The sequence below is a fragment of the Anolis sagrei genome, chromosome X (assembly GCF_037176765.1).
Source record: "Anolis sagrei isolate rAnoSag1 chromosome X, rAnoSag1.mat, whole genome shotgun sequence".
NCBI lineage: Eukaryota > Metazoa > Chordata > Lepidosauria > Squamata > Dactyloidae > Anolis > Anolis sagrei.
In genome coordinates this window covers 15,103,213-15,124,620 of record NC_090034.1, presented here as the reverse complement: position 1 = coordinate 15,124,620, position 21,408 = coordinate 15,103,213, and the positions used below count along the sequence as shown (strand labels likewise).

At 40.1% G+C, this 21,408-nt stretch overlaps 1 protein-coding gene across 1 annotated transcript in view; it reads left to right on the top strand.

The window, feature by feature from the left end:
- Positions 1–21,408, top strand: part of LOC132782037 (serine/threonine-protein kinase LMTK2) — a 73,490-nt gene that overhangs the window by 16,537 nt on the left and 35,545 nt on the right. The gene's annotated exons all lie outside the window — the stretch shown is intronic.

Sequence of the window (21,408 nt, the reverse complement as noted above, 5' to 3'; positions counted from 1 at the left end):
CAATTGTCATAACAATCCTATGGTCCAGGTTCAGTATCTAAAGTGCTGCTATGCCCACTAGCCGAAGGCCTGGCTCCAAAACCACGACTTTAGTTTTTTCCTAAAAGTAAGGAGGGAGGACGTCAATCTAATCTTGCTGGGGAGCGAATTCCACAAGCGGGAAGGCCCTGTCCCTCATCCCCACCAGACGCGTTTGTGACGCTGGTGGGACCGAGAGCAGGGCCTCCCCTCTGTATGGAGAATGGGGCACCAGAAGCCCCCCACACCTGGACCCAGGCCCGTAGCCAGGGGGGGCTGAGTCTGAGTGTGAGAGGATCTACCCTAGCAAACCTTTTGTATCGATATCCCAATACCCCCATGCATATGGGATATATTGAGCATGGTGATCAAATTGTGATATGAATAAACATAACAGTTTAAATAATAAATGTTATTTATTTACTTTCATTAACAAAAGGTTTAGAATACTTTTGACTTATTTTTTACTTTACAGCCATTTTGTCAATTCCTTTTTCTGGTTTGATAGTGATGTCCCAGTGTATGGAAATCATTGCTAGTCCACTAAGTCTCTGGTCTGTCATTAAACTTCTAGATACACTTTTCACTCTCTTCGTGGTTGAAAACCATCTTTCCACACTGCATGTCAGTACAGGTAGAGTAGCTAATACAGTCAAAAGGAAATGTATTGACCGATAGTAGGTTTTGTCACACAGTTCCTACACTTTAAGTACCTCAGTTTCTTTCTGAATTGATGGTGTAATATTACACCACATGATGTACTCAGCCTTGACGGAAGCAAGTGCTATGTCATTTTCAAAGTATTCTGAGAGTTGTTCCATATGGTGAACTTTGTCTAGACCTGAAAACCCAGGGAGGAGAACCTGGAAACTGGTTAAAATGTCTTCGTTTGACATGAACCCTTCAGTAATGTTCTGTATGAGTCAATCGACACATGGTATGAACAACTCTGAAATGCCTTCTACATAATTAGTCCCTGGATTTGCCCCATGCATCTGTCTTGAACTTTGCCTTGGAATAGTCAAGTTGCTTTGAAATATTTTTTCAGATGCTGTTCTTGCGAAGTCAAAGAGTTTTACAAAATGATCTTTTGCATCTGCTCTCAAAATTTCTAAAGGCTTTAACAGTGACTTAGTGTGGTTTCTGGCAGATGCCACATCAAGACTTTTTTCCTGAAGAAAAACGGATAGGGACAAAATAAGGCTGAAGAGTTGTTCATAAACAAACAGGCTAACAAGGAAATCACTTTTTTCAATTGCAGTCAAAAATTTAGAAGCTGAATAGAGAGATTTTCCATGGTTTCTCTGAGATTTAATAATAAACTATAATAAACTTTATTTATACCCCGCCACTATCTCCCGCAACCAGGACTCGGGGCGGCTTACATGTCGCCAAGCCCAAACAACAAATTATAATTAAATAAGATAAAAGATTTCTTCTAAGGCAACTCCAATTGGCTTAAATAGTTCAACGAATGTCAATACACTGTCATGCCTCTCAAGGAAATGAGTCTCACATAAACATGTCAGTCTTTTTTCTTTGGTTCTGGCACATGAACGCTAATATTAATCTCCTTACCCTTCCCCTACTCTTAAATTACATATTCTGCCTTTGGAGGCAGCATATTAGTAGCATAACTAACTTCATTTTAACGTAGAAGAACTGTTTAATAATAATAATAATAATAACAACAACAACAACAACAACAGGACATTGAACCAAGTCAACGCTGGATCTGGACGAAACTTGGCACATAGAGCCAATGTCCCCAACAGTGCATAGAGGCAGGGATTAGGGAATGATTGCCCTTTTCCAAATGGGAGTTGTTGTTTACCTGGATCCAGAGAGTCCCAGAAGGCAGCCGACGGGCTCGACGCACTCCACTCCCAGCAACGAGTGTGGCAAGACTTCAATGTACAGACGTAAAGGCCTGTCAAGTGCACGGGTGCAAAGGCCTATTGCAGCCTCCAAATGGTCTATGGTGCTGCGGCATCCTCTTTGGCGCCTGGGCAGTCAGCACACCCCCCTTTCTCTCCCGGCACCAAAGGCTAAAACCAGGGGCACCAAAAAGATGCACCACTTCATCACTTTGAAGCAGGGAAGTATTTGGTAGAGTATTCCAGGAATTTCAATGCGCCATGTCCTCTTTAGAGATTGTAGAATGGGAAATATTGATCAGACTTTCAGCAGGTCATCAAAGACCTATAGAGAAGAGAAAGCACTTACTAAGGATTTACTCGGAGAAGCCCCTGACTGTAGACTAAGTGGTTAGGAACAGCATGGCAATTGCTTCCCTTTGACTGCAAATAAGTTTTGCCTTCTCTAATCCAGGTCCGTCTATACTACGAAATTAATCCAGTTTGATCCTACTTCAACTGCCAGGGCTCAAGACTTTGGAATCCTGGGATTTTGGGCAACAAAGGCCCTTGCAAAATGGCAACTCTTCGGAATCCGTGCCGTTGAGCCATGGCGCTTAAAGTGGTATCGAACTGCAACAATTCTACACCGTTTAGATGCACTCTTTGGCTGTCTTCCCACCCACCTGGCCATCTGGAATCTCTCAGTTTGGGGGCCGTCCTTTACACAGGTGCCTGCGCCCTGTCAATAAAGATCTATTGCACTACTAAAGTGTGTGTGTTTGTGTATTTTCCATTATTTCCTGGAATCAAAGTTTTCCCAGCTTTGGCAAAGATGGAATCCTAGAGTTGGAAGGGACAACTCCAAAGGTCATCCCCTTTGGTCAAGCAGGAAGACACCATTCAAGTCCAACCCCCTTGCCATGAAGGGAGATACAATCAAAGCCCTCTGAACAAATGGCCATCTCACATCACTAGACTCACTAGGCTCCTATTGACGAAGATGAGTTTCTATGAATATTGTAGGAAATATGCATATTTTTTACTCTCTCCATCGTGAGATGTGACATTGGGCTTTTCCCTTAGAGAAAAAGAGCAGTGGTTAGCTTAACCTGGGTTTGGGGATCGTGTAAGGCTCCATTGTGGCCCATGGGAATCTTGTCCCTGAATATATATTTAGGCGCAAGGCAAGGCCAAGGCCAAGGACAGGAAAGGGAGGTCCAGGGAGGTTCGGCCTCTGGATTCAAAGATGTCCCCATCTCAAGGACATCTCAAGCAAAGGACGGGATCCTCTGCTGGCAGCAGCAACGGAAGCTTAATGGCAAGGCTGGGGCACCCGTTGCTTTTTGCCCCGTCTCTCTATGTTTCGACAGCCTGGCACTGGCATCACACATCCAGAGGGGAGGTGCGCATGCAATACATGCCCGGTGGCTTCTGTTCCTGTTGCTGAGCATATGACGAGGTCCCTTTGCTAGACAGACCATCCCCAATGTTTCTCGGGGTCCACATGATGAGGTCCGTAGAGGTGTACTGAAAGGGGATTAGACTAACATTTCAACATAGTATCAACTTATCAGGGCAATGTCTTTGAATCGAGTCCTAGAATTGGAAGAAACCCAAAGAACTGGAAGTGCCCAAGTTATTTGAAAAGCACATATTTTGATTTGGGATGTTTGGTTATATCAGTTTGGTAATTTGTAATGCTATTTATTAGAAAAAGTGAGTCTTTTCTTTTGTTATTTATGAATTCTCCCATTAGAAAATGCATAAGGATGTGGGTGAACCAAAATTGTGGGTCTTCATGCCCCAACCCCGCCAGTATTCAAAGTCAGCTACATTGGGTCTGTGTGCCAAGTGTAGTCCAGATCCGTCATTGCTGGGGTTCAGAGGGCTCTTGGATAAGGGTGAACCACAACTCCCATATTCCAAGGTCAATCAGTCCCAACCTTGCCTGTATCCACAGTTGGCCATGTTGGGCCTGTGCTCCAAGTTTAGTCCGGATCCAGTGTCGGCTGGGTTCAGTGATTTCTGAATGTTCCCAAAAATCAAAGTCAATCCCCTCCCAACATCTCCAGTATATTTAGTTGGTCAGGGGGCTTCTCTGTGCCAAGTTTAATCCAGGTTGGTCATTCATAGAGGTCGCAGTGTTCTGAAATTGGATCTGAAGTAGGTGATCATACTGCAAATCCCATCATCCTTAGTCAAGAAGACAGAATGGGGTTGGACAGGGGGGACCCGTTAAAGGGGCAACTGCAGGCCACCCCACCCCCCACCCCCTTTTCCTCAGAGGAGTATTTCCACAAATTGGGTAAACATATCATTTTAAACCTGAGTACAACGAATACCATCACATTACAGTTTGGTCATTTTGCCCATCTATATCTGGAGCATTACCCAAAAGTCCACTTCCCAACCAGCTCTTGAAATGTATAAAAAGCTAGCTGTTCCCAACACTCGAGACACAGAAAGAATGCTCTATCCTCTATTTGAACCCAACCTAATGTGATGAACACAGTGGGTTACCATTTCTGAAGTGTAGAACTCAGTGGAATTGAATAAATGTGATTAATAGAGTCCCAACCAATTCAATGTATAGTTTGTGACAGCCATAAAAACAGAGTTTCTGGAGTAGAACAACTACTTTCAAAGTAAGTCCTGCACAATTAAACAGGAAATAACACTTTCAAACAAGGAACAGAATTTCTTTCAAGTTTTGTTACATAGTGTTGTAGTGTCAGTAGACATATATAACTATACTAGCCGCCCCCTGCCACGTGTTGCTGTGGCCCAGTCTGCTTTTCTGGAAAATAAAGTAATGAGAAAGTGTTGGTTTTAATATATGTAATTTCTTTTATGCTTGTGAGTAAACAGTATTTCTTGTTGTTCATTTGTCAGTGTTGATAGAGACTGTTTGGTTAGCCTACTCTGGAACATGCAACATATAATTGTCCCTCCTTAGGGGTCCCTTCCAAATCTATATGGAATATATTTTTTAAACAATTTACAAGAAAAGAAATCAGGGAAATTAGAAACCCAATGTTGAGCAATACATTAGAAGTATGGAACAAATATAGGAGAATGTTAATAACGGAGGGTTCAGTAATAACCCCAATTGTAATGGAAAAGAAATTTCCAATTTTTTAAAAAAAGTAATGGATAAAAAGTCAAGGGAAAAAATTGGACAAAATAGGGGATTGGACAAAGGTCGGAATGAAGAAGGAAACGATTATGGAAGAATTTAGAGAAATAAAATTGGCATGGTTCCATTGTATACAATATTTATTTATCGTGTCATCAGCAACCATACCATTATATTACAATTCTAACAGAGCAAAACAAACACACAGATTAAAAAGAAGAAAAAAACCCACAGATTTTGCAAATTTGGTAGTTGGTTAAATGTCCTTTGACCAGTATCTGGCCACTTGGAGTGCCTCTGGTGTTGCTGCAAGAAGGTCCTCCATTGTGCATGTGGCAGGGCTCAGGGTGCATTGCAGCATGTGGTCAGTGGTTTGTTCTTCTCCGCACTCACATGCCGAGGATTCCACCCTGTAGCCCCATTTCTTAAGATTGGCTCTGCATCTCGTGATGCCAGAGCGCAGTCTGTTCAGCGCCTTCCAAGTCGCCCAGTCTTCTGTGTGCCCAGGGGGGAGTCTCTCATCTGGTATCACCCATGGATTGAGGTGCTGGGTTTGGGCCTGCCACTTTTGGACTCTCGCTTGCTGGGGTGTTCCAGTGAGTGTCTCTGTAGATCTAAGAAACTATGTCTTGATTTAAGTCGTTGACGTGCTGGCTGATACCCAAACAGGGGATGAGCTGGAGTTGTCTCTGCCTTGGTCCTTTCACTATTGGCTGCTACTTCCCGGCGGATGTCAGGTGGTGCAATACTGGCTAAGCAGTGTAATTTCTCCAGTGGTGTGGGGTGCAGACACCCTGTGATAATGCGGCATGTCTCATTAAGAGCCACATCTACTGTTTTAGTGTGGTGAGATGTGCTCCACACTGGGCATGCATACTCAGCAGCAGAGTAGCATAGCACAAGGGCAGATGTCTTCACTGTGTCTGGTTGTGATCCCCAGGTTGTGCCAGTCAGCTTTCGTATGATGTTGTTTCTAGCGCCCACTTTTTGCTTGATGTTCAGGCAGTGCTTCTTGTAGGTCAGAGCACGGTCCAAAGTGACTCCCAGGTATTTGGGTGTGTTGCAATGCTCCAGTGGGATTCCTTCCCATGTAATCCTCAGAGCTCGGGATGCTTGTCTGTTCTTAAGGTGAAAGGCGCATGTCTGTGTTTTAGATGGATTAGGGATCAGATGGTTTTCCCTGTAATAGGCAGTAAGAGCACCTAGAGCTTCAGAGAGCTTCTGTTCTACCATCTCAAAGCTCCCTGCTTGAGTGGTAATGGCACGATCATCAGCATAGATGAAACTCTCTGTCCCTTCTGGCAGTGGCTGGTCATTTGTGTAGATGTTGAACATGGATGGAGCAAGCACGCTTCCCTGAGGCATTGTATACAATTAGAACAATGGGTTTTTTAAAAACCATTGTTCTAATTGTATACAATTACATCACTTTTTTAAAAGAAGAACTTATTAAACTAACAATAACTCTGTTTCTTTTTGAAAACAAGTGTTAGTTGCATCCTTGGGTGTGTTTGTTAATTTCTCAAATAAATATTAACTGCATTCTTCTGAGATCTGGTTATAGATAGATATAAAATATTACATTGTATGTTCCATTATATGCTGTTATATCTTTGGAATGTAGAACATACAAATTTGAGCAGCTGTCTGATGCTTTAAATGTTTATAAAATAGGATATAATATACATAACTTATTCATGCACCTGTTTATATAATATATGTATCAAACACAATGTAGCATCTAAGGCTCCCCTCATTTATTTTGTTTTCATAGCAGCCCTAAATAGGAGGGAGAGAAGAAGAATCAGTTTAACATTGGCATTTCTTCATATTTTTGCTTTCTAAGGATTCTGCTCCACAGAGTAAACCTAATCCTGTATTCTGCAAACTATATTCTCTACTCACTCTTTACTCATCTCTGAACAGTTTAGGACACTGTATGTCAGAGGTGGGCAAAAATGTCACTGCCCCAGTATTTTTGAATTATAACTCTCGTGACCCCTAGGCAGCATAACTATTGGTGAAATATGTTTGGAACTGAAGTATACATCCCAACTATACCTATTGTGTTCCTCTCCCCTTGGCCAACTGTATTTTCACAACAATGTTACGCTATAGGCTGGACTGATACAGAATTTCAGTAGCTTGGGATCTCCTGCATGGCTGGGTTGAGCACTTCCAGACCGAACCCAACCTGTAATTCAACCATATTGCCTGTTTGTGATGCCATTTAATATAAAAACCTCACATATGGTCTGCATGGTGCTTTGTATTGTTGCATGGGAAATGTGATACTATTTCTGCTTCTTAGATGCTTTCAGTTTAAAATAGATAACGGAGGAGTGTTTGATGAAACATGAGTTAGGAGTAAAGAATGTGGGCAAATGGCAGTGCGCATATATTTGTGTTAAGACATGTAGAAAAATACAATGGGAACAATATTGTGTTATATTAGTTGCCACTCCATTAACTTACTGCTGTACTTATTTTTTTTGTGTACACTTGAATAATAAATATCACAGAGGTAGTGTGATTTTGTGTTTTTATATCCATTTGGCTCACCCTTTCTGCTTCTGTATAAATCAAGTGTATCAGCCAAGCAAAATAATAATTCTTCCCTCTGACAAAATAAGCTGTGGAAAATGCTGCTATAAATCTTTTAGTTTTAAGATCCCATAAGATTTTTGCCTCTATGTACAGCAAATAAAGCTACAAATTATAATCTACAAAATATGAAGATCATTATATATATATATTCTTTTTACATCAGGAATTTTCTTCTGGATTACAGTGTTTTTTTCTAAACAAGTTTCTGATGATGGATGACAAAATACCTTTAAGAAAATAGTATAGTTGGAACCATTTTGAATTAAACTAAGAGTTTGTGTGCTCCAGATGTTTGCTTCAAATCATACAGTTCTTGGGAAGTTTTCAAGCGGTGTGCTTTTCCCTCCAAGAACTGGCATTTGTGTTCATATGATGCCAGAATTCTCTTCAGGTATCAGTGGCAAATTGTTCTTGATAGATCCAACCAACGTAGATAATTTGAGCCTCTGTTTGAAGCAATAGGGCTTTCCATAACTGTATTTTGAACATATCAATTCTGTAAATCAGTAATAGAATTTAGATGAAGAGGTAGTCCTGGTGTTGTTTTGAAATGTTTTCAAATGAATATAACAGCTTAAATTGCTTATTTGACAATCATCTATTGGGCAAATCTCAGTTCTTTTCCTCTCTGTGTCAGACTTTGAATCACATTGAGAATTTCAGGTACTTTTTGTGTGTTACCTCTCTTCACCTCTAAGTATCATTTTCTATAACAGTTGGACCTATGTTATTATTTAATTTCACATTTGCTTTCACATTCAATGATGAGGTTATTAGAATGAGATTAACAGTATAAGAATTAAGAGAACTGCAGTCTGGTCTAAAATTATGGCCATGGGTTAATAAGCTAAGTATAAATTCTATGCTAACTACATCACACTTTTAAACTGCAATAATTATCAATCCCCTAGTTGAGCACAATTATGACTAGATTAAAAGGAGGGCAAGGTGAATCAGAGAGAATTTGAATAGAAACAGCTTTTCATCTTGTTAATTCCTACAGCTAATGTATTTTGTCATTCAAGAGTGAGATAAGCTCACTCAAGTATGATCTTTCTCTCTCTCAATTGTGCAGCTATTAGGTGTAGAAGCTTTGTCAACTTGTCAGCTAGAGCTAGAACTTACAGTAATAAAAGTGGGTTAGAATTTCTGTTTCATTTGATGGAACAGTGAAGGGGTCCACCTTATTTAGTGGTTAAATGGGCTTTTCCACATGACCAAGAAAATACATTTGATAATTCCTCATGCTGTGATGTAATATGAAATAGAAATAAAGTCTTTGTTGTAATCAAATGAACATTTTTTCTGATATGCATTTATGATTCTAATCCTCACAAGGACCAAAAATATAAAGATAAATCGTAATCAACGGTAATAAGTAAATTTAATTGTAAGATCTTTATCCTTGTGATTTGTTTTCCATCTTGTATGTCCCTCTTATGTTATTCAGTGTCATGTAGAAATGTCTTACTCTGCACCTTGGAGTCCCCAGCCACACAATGGGTTAAAACCTTGTGCTTGCAGGACTGAAGACCGACAGGTTGGAGGTTCTAATCTGAGGAGAGCTCAGATGAGCTCCCTCTGTCAGCTCCAGCTCCCCCTTGCTGGGACATGAGAGAAACCTCCCGCAAGGATGGTAAAAAATCAAAACATCTGGGCGTCTCCTTGCAGAAGGCCAATTCTCTCATACCAGAAGCAACTTACAACTTTTCAAGTCGCTCCTGACACACACACACACACACACACACACACAAAACCCCAAAAATCTCTGCAACTGGAATTGTAGTTTTATCTCAGGTAGTAATATTCAAGGCATTAGTCTCTGGACTGATCCTGTTCCTTGCAGGCACTGGTCCCTGGACTGCTTTGAGGAAATGAGATAGCGCCAAAACCTGACTCATAGCAAGGAATCCACATCAGGTAGACCAATACTTCTTGGGTAAAAGTACATAATCATATGTACTATGGGATATTTAGTGTGTTGAACAGACAGTATCCCCTGTACTAAAAGCAAAGGTCTGCTTGTTATTTCTGTCTCAGATTTGAGTTGCATGTGTTATTGTGACCCACTGCCCATGCAGTGTTTTTCCTATGTGTTTCCTCTTGCACTTGTCAAACATTATGCATTGTCAAAACTTTCCTTGCTTTCTGTTAATACAGGTTTTGTTGCTTACCTTCCTTGTCATGTCTCTTGGATTGCAACCTCTAAAAGTAGTGTATTTTTAAAATGTCATTCAATCTCATGTTACAGGTTAATGTCTCAAAACTGTCACTCTGAATGTCTTTTTCAAGAAATATAGTATAAGAAGAAGAAGTTACAAAGAGGCTTTTCCTTTTCTCCTCTGGCTACTAGAAACCAGTCCAATCAGAAGAATCAGTTAGTGTTGCCAGAAACTACTCAGGATTGGACTTTGGATCTGCTGGGAAAAGATCTTCTGTATCTCTTAGGCAAGAAATGTGTCTGTATGCTCTTTCTGTGAAACATGACCATAGTTATCAATGTAGCCAGAAGAGATGTGTTATTAATCTTAAAGGTGCCATTGGTGAATGTAGTCCCCAGACATTCTGTGAGTGTCATTAAGGCCTGTACTTCCATGAAAAAGGGTTTTTTTGGTGAAAGATATTTCAGACCTAATTGATATTGGAAAGAATGTTGAACTCTGCTAAGAATGTCTGATTCAACAAATTCCTTGCTTGCCTTGTTGGTATTCTTTAGAAGGTGGAAGAAACAACAAGAGGGTCTGATTCTTATCTATGAAGACTTATAGGTCAACCATATGGAAGTGGCTACCTAGGTTGAAATGGGAACAGCCTCTTGGAATTCATTAGACAGAGGAACAGGGAAAACTGAGTATAATTGAATGTGCATGCTGGAATTTAGGTAGGTTTAAAGAACTATTGGATGAGGCTCCGTAGTTGGAAATTCCCAAAGATATATACAATGGGGTCTCTGGGTGCATGATTTCCAGTAAATATGGATAATTCCCCCATATTCATATATGATTGCTGGCATGTGCATGTATCATTTAATTTGGGGTACCATCACATCTCTCTGTGTGTTTTGTATGTTCCAGGCCTCTGTAGTTACAGTGGGCCCCACTTCAAATGGGTAGCAGTACTTGGGGGAAGAAGGCCAGAATAGCTACAGCACAGGCTCTTGGAAGGTTGAAAATAATAATTATTTTAAAATCCAGCTATGCTTAGAGTAAGAGGGTGCAGGGAAGTGGTCGGTCCCTTGATATTCTTGTTATATGTGGGCTAGATATTGGCTCTATTATATAGATTAGGAAAACAGACTAATACCTGTGCATTACAGGAGATTTCTGTAGAATCTGTCAGCTGCCCACTTGTACCTTGTTAATGAACAAGCAGGGGTTCCATAGCCATCACCTCAAAAGTGATTGGCAACAAAGGGTTTCAGATTTTAGAGTGTTTCAGATTTCTGGGTAAGGGCGCCCTGCCGTATAATTCTTTCTCATGCATAATACCAGACTTATTGAAAGCTGGCTCTTTTTGTGGAGGTGTGGTATCACCCTCCTTGCTGCCTCACTTAATTGTCTTTATTTATTGGAATCATTCAAATGGAAAGCACAGTTATTTTGAAAATTTCTTACATGTTCTCACCTGTACAGCACTTTGAGCCATGCAAAGGCTTTAGATATCTTCCCCCTCATCCCTTCATTAACTGTTAGGGAATTAGAATTACAGAAAGTGAGTTACCCAGAGTGTCACACTGAGCAAGAGTTTGAAAACCCTTCTCCTGCCTCCAGTCAACCGAATTGTTTTCGCCTAAGTATGTGAAATACCTTGCTGTGAAGGAGTTTTGAAAGCCTTCGACAATACAGTTTTGAAAGTTCTGCTTCCTTTAAGACCTACGGACAGAGTTTTCATCATGTCTATTATTCACCAGCTTGGCAGTGCTTGGAGGAACACATACATTGGCTGACAGTAGCTATAATCAGCTGTACTTATCTAGCATGTTTATGCATTCATATCCTGTGGGTCTTTAGGATCATCTAATAGGTCCACTTCTGAATTTAGATATTTTATTTATTTATTTATTTTTATTTTTATTTATTTAAGACCGACAGGTTGCAGGTTTGATTCCAGGGAGAGTGTGAATGAGCTCCCTCTGTTACCTCCAACTCCTTATGCGGGGACATCGAGAGAAGCCTCCCACAAGGATAGTAACACATCAAAACATCCGGGCGTCTCCTGGGCAGCATCCTTGCAGACAGTGAATTCTTTCACACCAGAAGTGACTTGCAGTTTCTCAAGTCACTTCTGACATGGCAAAAATATTCTTTTGTTTCTGGACAATGTGGGAAGTTTACTTGTCTGTGTAGGAAATGTGAGTTGTTTCAGTACATTTTCCCTTTCTTTTTTACTGTTTATACAAAAAATCAAAGTATACTAGAAATATTTGCCAGTTGAGATAGGATGATTAGAATTTTAATACTTGTTCAATTTTACTATATTTATGTGGTTGGCTTTGTTTTTTTTTCCTTTTCACTATCTTCACTGTGTTTATACACAGTGTGGCCAGGAATCCTAGTTTCATATATTATGCTGGTTCACACAAACTGTTCCTCTCCCCTTTGTTTGAGTTTGTAAAATAAAAAAATCCATCTATGGTTAAGTGGGTGTAGACAGGACAACAAGGAACTCTGGATTAAAGTTGTTTTATGATCCTGATTTCTTTGAACACACTTAACCATAGTCCTGTGTTTGGACACCATCCAACACTTTCTTCTTTCTGGATTTTGTCTGTTTGGGAAACGGAAAGAACAAATATACCAGCATGCAGTTCGTTCAGGCACGGCCCTCAAGGTGTTTTGGACTTCAACTCCCACTATTCCTAACAGCTGGTAAGCTGGCTGGGATTTCTGAAAGTTGAAGTCCAGTTTGCCATGCCTGATACATTGTGGCATAACAGTTCAGTATAGCAGATGTAGAGCATTTCTTTGGTAACGTACATTTGGGCAAATTACAACAACAGCTAATGAACTTTTAAAATCCTTTTGCTAGCTGTCACAAAGTGACTTTTTATGCACAGCATGCTTTTTTGGTGTGGTCTTGATTATGCTGTTGTTGAAAGTGTTTTGAAAGTTCAGTGTGTTGAAAAAAATGAACTCAGTTCTATTCAGCTTCAAAAACAGAAGTGAAAATGAGATTCAACTTTTCTGTGGCTTTTACAGCTGGTCTTGTGGTTTCCTTGTGGTTAAACATGATAGAACACTTTTGAGACCTGACGCTGTTCATAGAAATTCTGCAATACAGGCAGCCCCCAAGTTAGGTTTGTTCTTAAGTTGAATCTGTATGCAAGTTGGAACAGGTACATTTTTGAAAGTGTAACTCCAGCCATTTATATAGAGAGAGAGGGAGAGGGAGGGAGGGGGAGTGTTTTGGATAGCATAGAGAAGGGTTAATACCCCTGTGGTGTTTGTTTTGCTGTCTGTGCCCCTGTTCGGAAGATTTTGTCTCACTTTCTTTCCCATTGATAATTTGATTTTGAAAAATGTGGCTTGTTGTGGAAACAAGGATTTCTGATAAAGCTTCAGTGGAGGCACCTTTTCCTCATGATAACGCTTTTCAGGAGTGGATTTTCTTTCCTAGAGGTAGATTTCTCTCACTTCCTGTTATCTTACCCCTGTTCGTAACTATGAGTCATTGGTAAATTGGATGTTTGTAACATGAGGACTGCCTGTATAATAATTGTGAAGCAACTTGGTTTCCTTCAAAATAAGGATCAGGGTTCAACAATGCATTTTAGTATTCAGCATTTGTGGAATTAATAAGCTGTTGCCTTCGTGATGCCAAAAATTGCCCCAAAGCAGTTTTTTGGGGGTGCATGGGTAAACTACGTGAAGGGCCTCCATCATATCACTGATTCCAGCAGAAACAGTCGAATCCAACAGAACATCACTGTAGTCTGGCCATAATGCTTTTTCAAGTAAGAGTACCTGCACCTGCTTTCTTGAATTTGTTCTCAACTTGTGTCTCAGTCTCAGCTATCACCCTTTAAATGAGAGCCAGCATTGTGTAGTGGTTTGAACATTAGACTACCACTCTGGAGACCAGGGTAAAAATCCCTCCTCAGCCATAGAAATAATAATCATAATCATCATAATCTTTATTTATATTCCGCCAAAGGGACTTGTCACCTTGGACAAGTCACACTCTCTCAGCCTCAAAGGAAAATGCAAAGCCCCTCGGACATATCTTGCCAAGACAGCTCCATGATAGGTTTGCCATAAGCTAGAAATGATTTGAAGGCTCACAACAACAACTTTAACCTTTTTGACAATTGAGGTGAGTTAGAAGAGAATGAATTGAACTTGCAAAAAGATATTGCACTGCAAACTACTCTTTAGTGATGAGTGATTCCAGGAAATGCCTATTACTTTCATTTTATTGTATTTATACACTGTTATTCTGCCAATTTTTGGAATTAAAGCATTTTACATTATAATTAAATGTAGCACTCTGTCAATCTCATTATCCCCCACCCCCTTTTAAAAATAATTTTCTAATTTCTATTTTCTCTTGCGCGTGCATGTCATTTCATTTCATTCATGTCATTTTGGCTATGCAAGCCTTAGCACTTAGAGTATCAAAACTGGACTAAGCATGATTAAGGACTTATGTGTTAGGAGCAAGTTGTATGCATTGACAAGTTAAAGCGATAAACCAGGATTCAGAATGGTTTGTGTTCACAGTGACTTGGATCAATATCTGGATTTGTTCTAGGACAGTTACACACCTCAATATTGTTCTTGGGATGAGAAATGAAAGCAGACAAGCATGAAATCCTCAGTTATCCTGATGTATTTTTGGAAGTGGGAAGTTGAAATTCAAATGTGGGTCCAATACTATATATAGTAGAAATCCTAGTTTCATGTGGTGACTATACTGAGCTAAATACTCTAGCTTTATAATAAAAGAGCAAACAGAATTAGTTGGTATATTGAATTAACTTCTCAGCAGGTAATGAAGGCTGTAGGAGAGGCAGCTGGAGAATAGACTGCCTCCCTACCCTGTATATGGTTTACAGGAACATGTATTCATGGCCAGGAATTGTCCCATACAATTTGGGGAAACCTATATTAGTTATGCCAGGTCTTGTGGATGTGGGACCAATGTAAAATGCTCATGACCAGTTTTGCAAGCATTCTGTATGTGGGTCTCCTTCAGACTTTTCCTGAAAATAATTGTTGACAATTCTCTTATATTAAAAATATGGGTTGTAGAATCCAATCAAAGCTCTAAATTGTTTTTGTGAAAGAAAAATTACTTTGAATTCTCTCCATTACTACTTAAGAAAATGTAATACCTGAGTCACTTTGGAATGGTTTTAAATTGCACCTTTAATAAGATCGATTAAAATATATGTGTACCCTTTATCCTTCATCAGGAAGAACAAAAGAGATTGGAATATAGGAGGGGAAGGAAGCAGGGAGTGGGAATCAAAGGCCAGTACTCCACACAGACTTCCAAGATTTCCACCACCTTAATTTGTTTAAATTGCATTGTGGCCAAAACAAATATTAGGTTGTACCAAGGGCTGCTGGGCTAAAACTTATTTTCTTTTTTTTTCTTTTTTTGCTTTAAATATAAAGGTTAACTGCTGTTCCAATCTGTCTTGTGCTCCAAGTGGAATATACTGGTTTAATTTGTTAAATGTGAGGCCCCTTCCACACAGCTGAATAAAATCCCACATTATTTGTTTTGAACTGGAATATATGGCAGTGTGGACTCAGATAACCCAGTTCAAAGCAGGTATTGTGTGATTTTCTGTCTTGATATTCTGGGTTATATGGCTGTGTGGAAGGGCCCGGAGATTAACTTGTTTGTCTACTGAAAAATCATGGGTTATGTGTGCATAATTTAAAAAATGATTTAAGTGGGTATATTAAATACATTTAAAATGTGGAGTGGTTAGTCAACAACATAGACAATAGAGTCTTGTGCCATCTTCACACAATAGGTGTTATTTGGCATACGCTGTTGTGAATGTGGCCCATTTCATCAGATATGGAGAATATGTGGTATTTCCTGAATGAAAAGAATTTAAGATTAAGGATTAATTGCTGTTTGCTAAAGGAGAGGCCAGGTGACTTAGGAGTTTTTTTGTGCTTCTTCGTTACATACATTAATATAACAAGAGATATAATGTTTGTCTGGTGTGTTTTGTTTTTGAGAAACAGTGTAAACTTTTTGTGAGTTTGGCAGTCCTTTCTAAATGCTTATAAATGGTTTCTTTAAGGAGATGCTCCAGAATCTTTGCTGGTCTTGATCTCAGGCAGACTGGGCAGTAATTGTCTGTGTCCTCCTTTTTTCCCTTCCTGAAGATAGGGACAACATTTGCTCTCCTCCAGTCTGTCGGGACTTTTTATATAGAGAGAGATAGGTAGATAGATACATGCACAGACAGATTTGCCACTGGCGTACTTCTGTATGCTTTAGAGATATTAGAAAATAATTGACAAAGCTGTACAATAAACATTTACAGGAATATTTAAACCATTCAGACCTCTGGTTGTGGAAAGCAAAAGTTATTTTCATATCCCTTGGCATTTTATAGTAACAAAATCTCAACCTGCTTGAGGTATTTCTTTCTTTAATGACTTCATTTTAGTTTGTGGTTTGAAAATATTTTGGGCGATTTGTCAAGTTTTTGTTTCTCAGAGATTTATATCTTTTGTATAATGTTGAACAAATAATTTGGTTTGAAAGTATCATGTCTGGTTACTTTAATGCACCTTGAAATAAAACACAAGCCATCTTCCTACACCTTCCCCATTAAGGTATTATTTTGCATTAAATGTGTCTGTCTTTCTGTCTTATCAGTATTTGCATGGCCATTGTCTCTTCCTTCTTTCCTTTCTTCCTTTTCTCTTAATACTTCCCTTATTTCTTATATGATCAGATTTAGACATGTTCCCACAAACATTATGGTAATTTAAATTCACGATCTGTTCATGCTTCAGGGTGTCTTGTAGAAAAATATAATGTATGCTTGTGTAAGCATGTCTTGTGTAACAAACTGCTTTCAAATTAAGCTTAAGTCTAAAGATTTACTCTTTGATCTTTGGGCTGCCTTGTTAGCCTTTTTAGTTGCAACAATAGGCCATCCTGCTTTCCAGGTTTTACTGTTCAGCAACACTTGAGAGTTTATCTCAAGGTATCACTGTGTAACAACATTATCACATCTTGTTCTAAGATTCTTTTTTTTAAAAAAAAAACATTGCTTCTAAAACTCACAGTGTAGGACTTGTCTTAGTGCAATTGCTCAGTATGCTGGGATTTCACTATACATTTCAGAATCATAGAATCATTGAGTTGGAAGATATCTCATGGCCATCCAGTCCAACCCCCTGCCAAGAAGCGTGAAAATCACATTCAAAGCACCCCCAACAGATGGCCATCCAGCCTCTGTTTAAAAGCCTCCAATGAAGGAGCCTCCAACACAGAGTAATTGCAAGTTGGTGGTTAATGCAAGATGGTGGTTAATGCCTCCTTACAGGAGGGAAAGTATCCAGCGAGCTTAAAACAAGCTATTATAAAACCGCTGTTGAAAAAACCATCACTGGACCCCACTCAATTAGACAACTTTCGGCCTGTTTCCAATCTCCCCTATTTGGGCAAAGTCATGGAACGTGTGGTGGCTACACAACTCCAGGAATTCCTGGTAGACACTGATTATCTAGATCCGGCACAGTCTGGTTTTAGGCCGGGACATGGAACTGAGACAGCCTTGGTCGCCTTAGTGGATGATCTTCGCTGGGAGCTGGACAGGGGGAGTGTGTCCCTGTTAGTTCTGCTGGACCTCTCAGCGGCCTTCGATACCGTCGACCACGGTATCCTTCTGGGGCGCCTCGTAGATATGGGACTTGGGGGTACTGCTCTGCAGTGGCTCCAATCCTTCCACAAGGGTCGGTCCCAGAAGGTCGGTCCCAGAAGGTGTCACAACCATTGTTGTGTGGGGTCCCACAGGGTTCAATTCTGTCCCCGATGTTGTTTAACATCTACATGAAGCCGCTGGGGGAGATCATCCAGAGTTTCGGAATGCGATGTTATCTCTACGCAGATGATGTCCAAATCTTTCACTCCTTCCCACCTGTCACCAAGGAGGCTGTCCAAACCTTGAACCGGTGCTTGGCCGCTGTGTCGGACTGGATGAGAGCTAACAAATTGAAACTGAATCCAGACAAGACAGAGGTCCTACTAGTCAGTCGCAAGGCCGAACAGGGAATAGGGTTACAGCCTGTGTTGGACGGGGTTACACTCCCCCTGAAGACGCAGGTTCGCAGCTTGGGAGTGATCCTGGACTCATCGCTGAGCCTGGAAGCCCAGGTTTCAGCGGTGGCCAGGAGAGCTTTTGCACAATTAAAACTCATGCGCCAGCTGCGCCCGTTCCTTAGGAAGTCTGTTCTGGCCACGGGGGTCCACACTCTGGTTACATCCCAAATAGATTACTGCAACACACTCTACGTGGGGTTGCCTTTGAAGACTGTTCGGAAACTTCAACTAGTCCAACGGGCGGCAGCCAAATTAATCACCGGAGCGTCATACAGGGAGCACACCACTCCTCTGCTACGTCAGCTCCACTGGCTGCTGATCCAGTTCCGAGCACAATTCAAAGTGCTGGTTTTGACCTTTAAAACCCTCTACGGCTCCGGCCCAGTGTACTTGTCCGAACGTATCTCCTTCTATGTCCCACCACGGAGTTTAAGATCTTCTGGGGAGGCCCTGCTCTCAGCCCCACCTTTATCACAAGTGAGGCTGGTGGGGACGAGAGACAGGGCCTTCTCAGTGGCGGCCCCTTGCCTGTGGAATTCACTCCCCAGGGATATTAGGTTGTCAACATCCCTCCTCTCCTTCAGGAGAAAGCTGAAGACATGGATATGGGACCAGGCATTTGGGTAATTTGGCAGGGTAACAAGGTAATGATGACTAGAGTTGGAAAGGACTATGGCAATGCTAAATGGATTGACGGATTTTAGAACACGATGAACGCAGGCTATAGAGCGGTTTTAGTTGATATTGTATTGTGTTATATTGTACTGTATTAATTGTCTGTTTTTAATCTATTGTGTTATTGCCATTGCATTTTATTGTAATTGTGGGCATCGAATTGTGCCGGATGAAAGCCGCCTTGAGTCCCCCTAGGGGGTGAGAAAGGTGGGGTAGAAATGACCGAAATAAATAAATAAATAAATAAAAAGTTCTTTTTTAAAAGTTAATATTACTTCTGGAGTGTGTATATCAAACTGTTGATACTTAACAATGTGTTCTCATGACACATATGATGAATCCATTGCACCCAAACTTGGGGTATTTTAAGCAAAAGCTTGGTGACTGTTTTTCTATAGTGTTAAAGACATTTCCTCCTTTGTAAGCACACACTCAACTTAATTTGGCATGATAAAAAACTAATTTTAACTCACATCTGTATTGTGTAATGAATTGACCAAAATTCATTTTAAACAGACTTGGTATTATAATGTGCAGTATGCATTTACATCCAATAAATAAGGAAGCTAACATATCTGATGATACCAACTGTTGATAAACTGTTTAACCGTAACTTGCCAGTAAAGATTAGTTTCATTCAAGGGTTGGTCTAGCATGCATTGTTTTGCCAACACAGCTCCTTTTCCACCTTTGACTAATATTAACTTGAATCGCTGTAACAATTGTTGTGTAATCTTCCTGTTACACCTGAAGGTGACTTGGGTTAAAACTGCAGTTATAGTAGATAGAACCACTGCATTCCAGTGATATAATTATATATGAATCATGGCAGTTAAAACATTTTCTTGGGAAATATTGGCCACTTTTGTTTTTTTTAATTGTTCAGTTTCAAATAGTGTTTAAATTATTGGGGGAGGGGGGCAGGACCACTGGTCTTTTTAAAGAAAGGAGGCCAGAAGTGTGAAACAAAATATGGAATTATGGTGATGTCATTTGTTCTAACAGAATGTGAAGTAGGTAACCTGCTTTCCCTCGCTTATGCTCCCAGTCATGACAGTGAACCCTGATTCATCAACCTGATTCATCACGCTCTCGCCTTCACTCTCTTTCATTTTTTTCTGGGCAGTGGAAAGATGATGGTTTTAATTCACCTGACTGTTGACAGGTTGATTTATGTATGCTCTGTGTCATGTAAGAGATTTCTACAAAGCAGGAAACAGAATTTTCAAAATGTACATGTCTTGTCTTCAATACCCAGTTTTTTCCTTCGAAGGTACACACCTCTGTATGCAGTGAATGCATCTATGCTGCATGTGGACTTTTAAAAATGTATATCTAGCCAGTTTCCCCACTGCTGAGATCCACCTTCAATGATTTCACATGTCAACCTTGTATTAGTCTTGTGCTATTGGCAAGAAGAAACTGCATGCAGTGGAGCAAGCAGTATGACATGGGAGAGGTGGAGCACGCAGTCCATTATCTGTCCCCAACATAGAATCCAAAAGAATGGCTAGAAAACAGGCAGGCCCCCTCCCATTTTATACTCAGCATAGACTCACAGTTCTTGGTTTGTCTCATCACAGGTTCACAGTAGGTATTTTTTGTCAGCTAGTAACCTTGGGAGTTTATTTATAAGTTTTATCTTCTATTATATGTCAGTCCACTTCAGATGTCAAAACATTTCTTTTGCTGAAAATCCATTTTACTGTTCCTGTTCTGAAATACTGGAGTATTCACACTGTGTTTTTGACACTAAACCTTTTTATTGTGGGATGGCACTTACCCTCTTCTTAAGATTTCTTTTTTACTTATCTGCTTAACAAATGTGCTTTGGGGAGTAATAGAGAAATAATAGCTTTCAGATCTCTCAAGGGTTAGTAACTGTTACATAAAACTGGTTATGAAAGCAGCAGTCACAATTTTAGAAGAGTTCTCCTGACTGTGCATGTGTCATCTCTGATAAATTTGTGGAAATATATTCCTTGAAGCTGGAAACTGATTGAGATTTTACTGAAGATTTAGACTGCAGTTTCCCAGATGACTTACCGTAATAGTGGACGTGTTGACTGAAGCTTTTTGGTCTTCAGAACATTTGCAAGGGCAACTTTTTCCACTATTTCCTTACTGAATCAGATCTCTGTTTGTGGTCATCTGGACCCATTAGATTCCTGTGAGAAGTCACACATTGGAGATAAATGGTCCTCTGTTGTCTGTTCCTAGCCTCTAGTAAAAGAAGATACTCTGGTCTTACTCCAACAGTCAAGCTATTATACCATACTGGTTCTCTCATTAGCTGTTGATCCATTGGATCTAATCTAAACCCAATTTTAAAGAGGTTATTTAATGAGTTGTATGTTCATTGTTCCAAAGAGCAATACTATAAACATGTAAACCTTCACATGTAACCATTTGTTTCTGAATTTGACTACAAAGCAATGTGTAACCGAATGTTTAAACTGCCCTCAACATTGGATTTTCAGGTGTATTGCATCACCATTCCTTGAATACCTTACATTGGCTGTGATTGAGGTTTCCAAGAGTTAAAGTCTGCCCTTGTGTTTGAAAGAAGCATTGATCAGATGCAAAGCAAGAAGTGTTGTTTTAGCTTGAACAGCTACCCTTTTTGGAAGCGAGAAAGCAATTTGAGGTCACCTTCCCAACCCATAAAGGTGGAAGAAACCTGATAACCTATTATTTGCTGCGTGTGTTCTAAATGGTACGCAGTTGGAGATGCCAAGAAGGTCAATATCACTGCAGAAATAAATAACTGCAAAGAAGTTTTACATCTCTGTTAGCTGGTACTTGATTAAG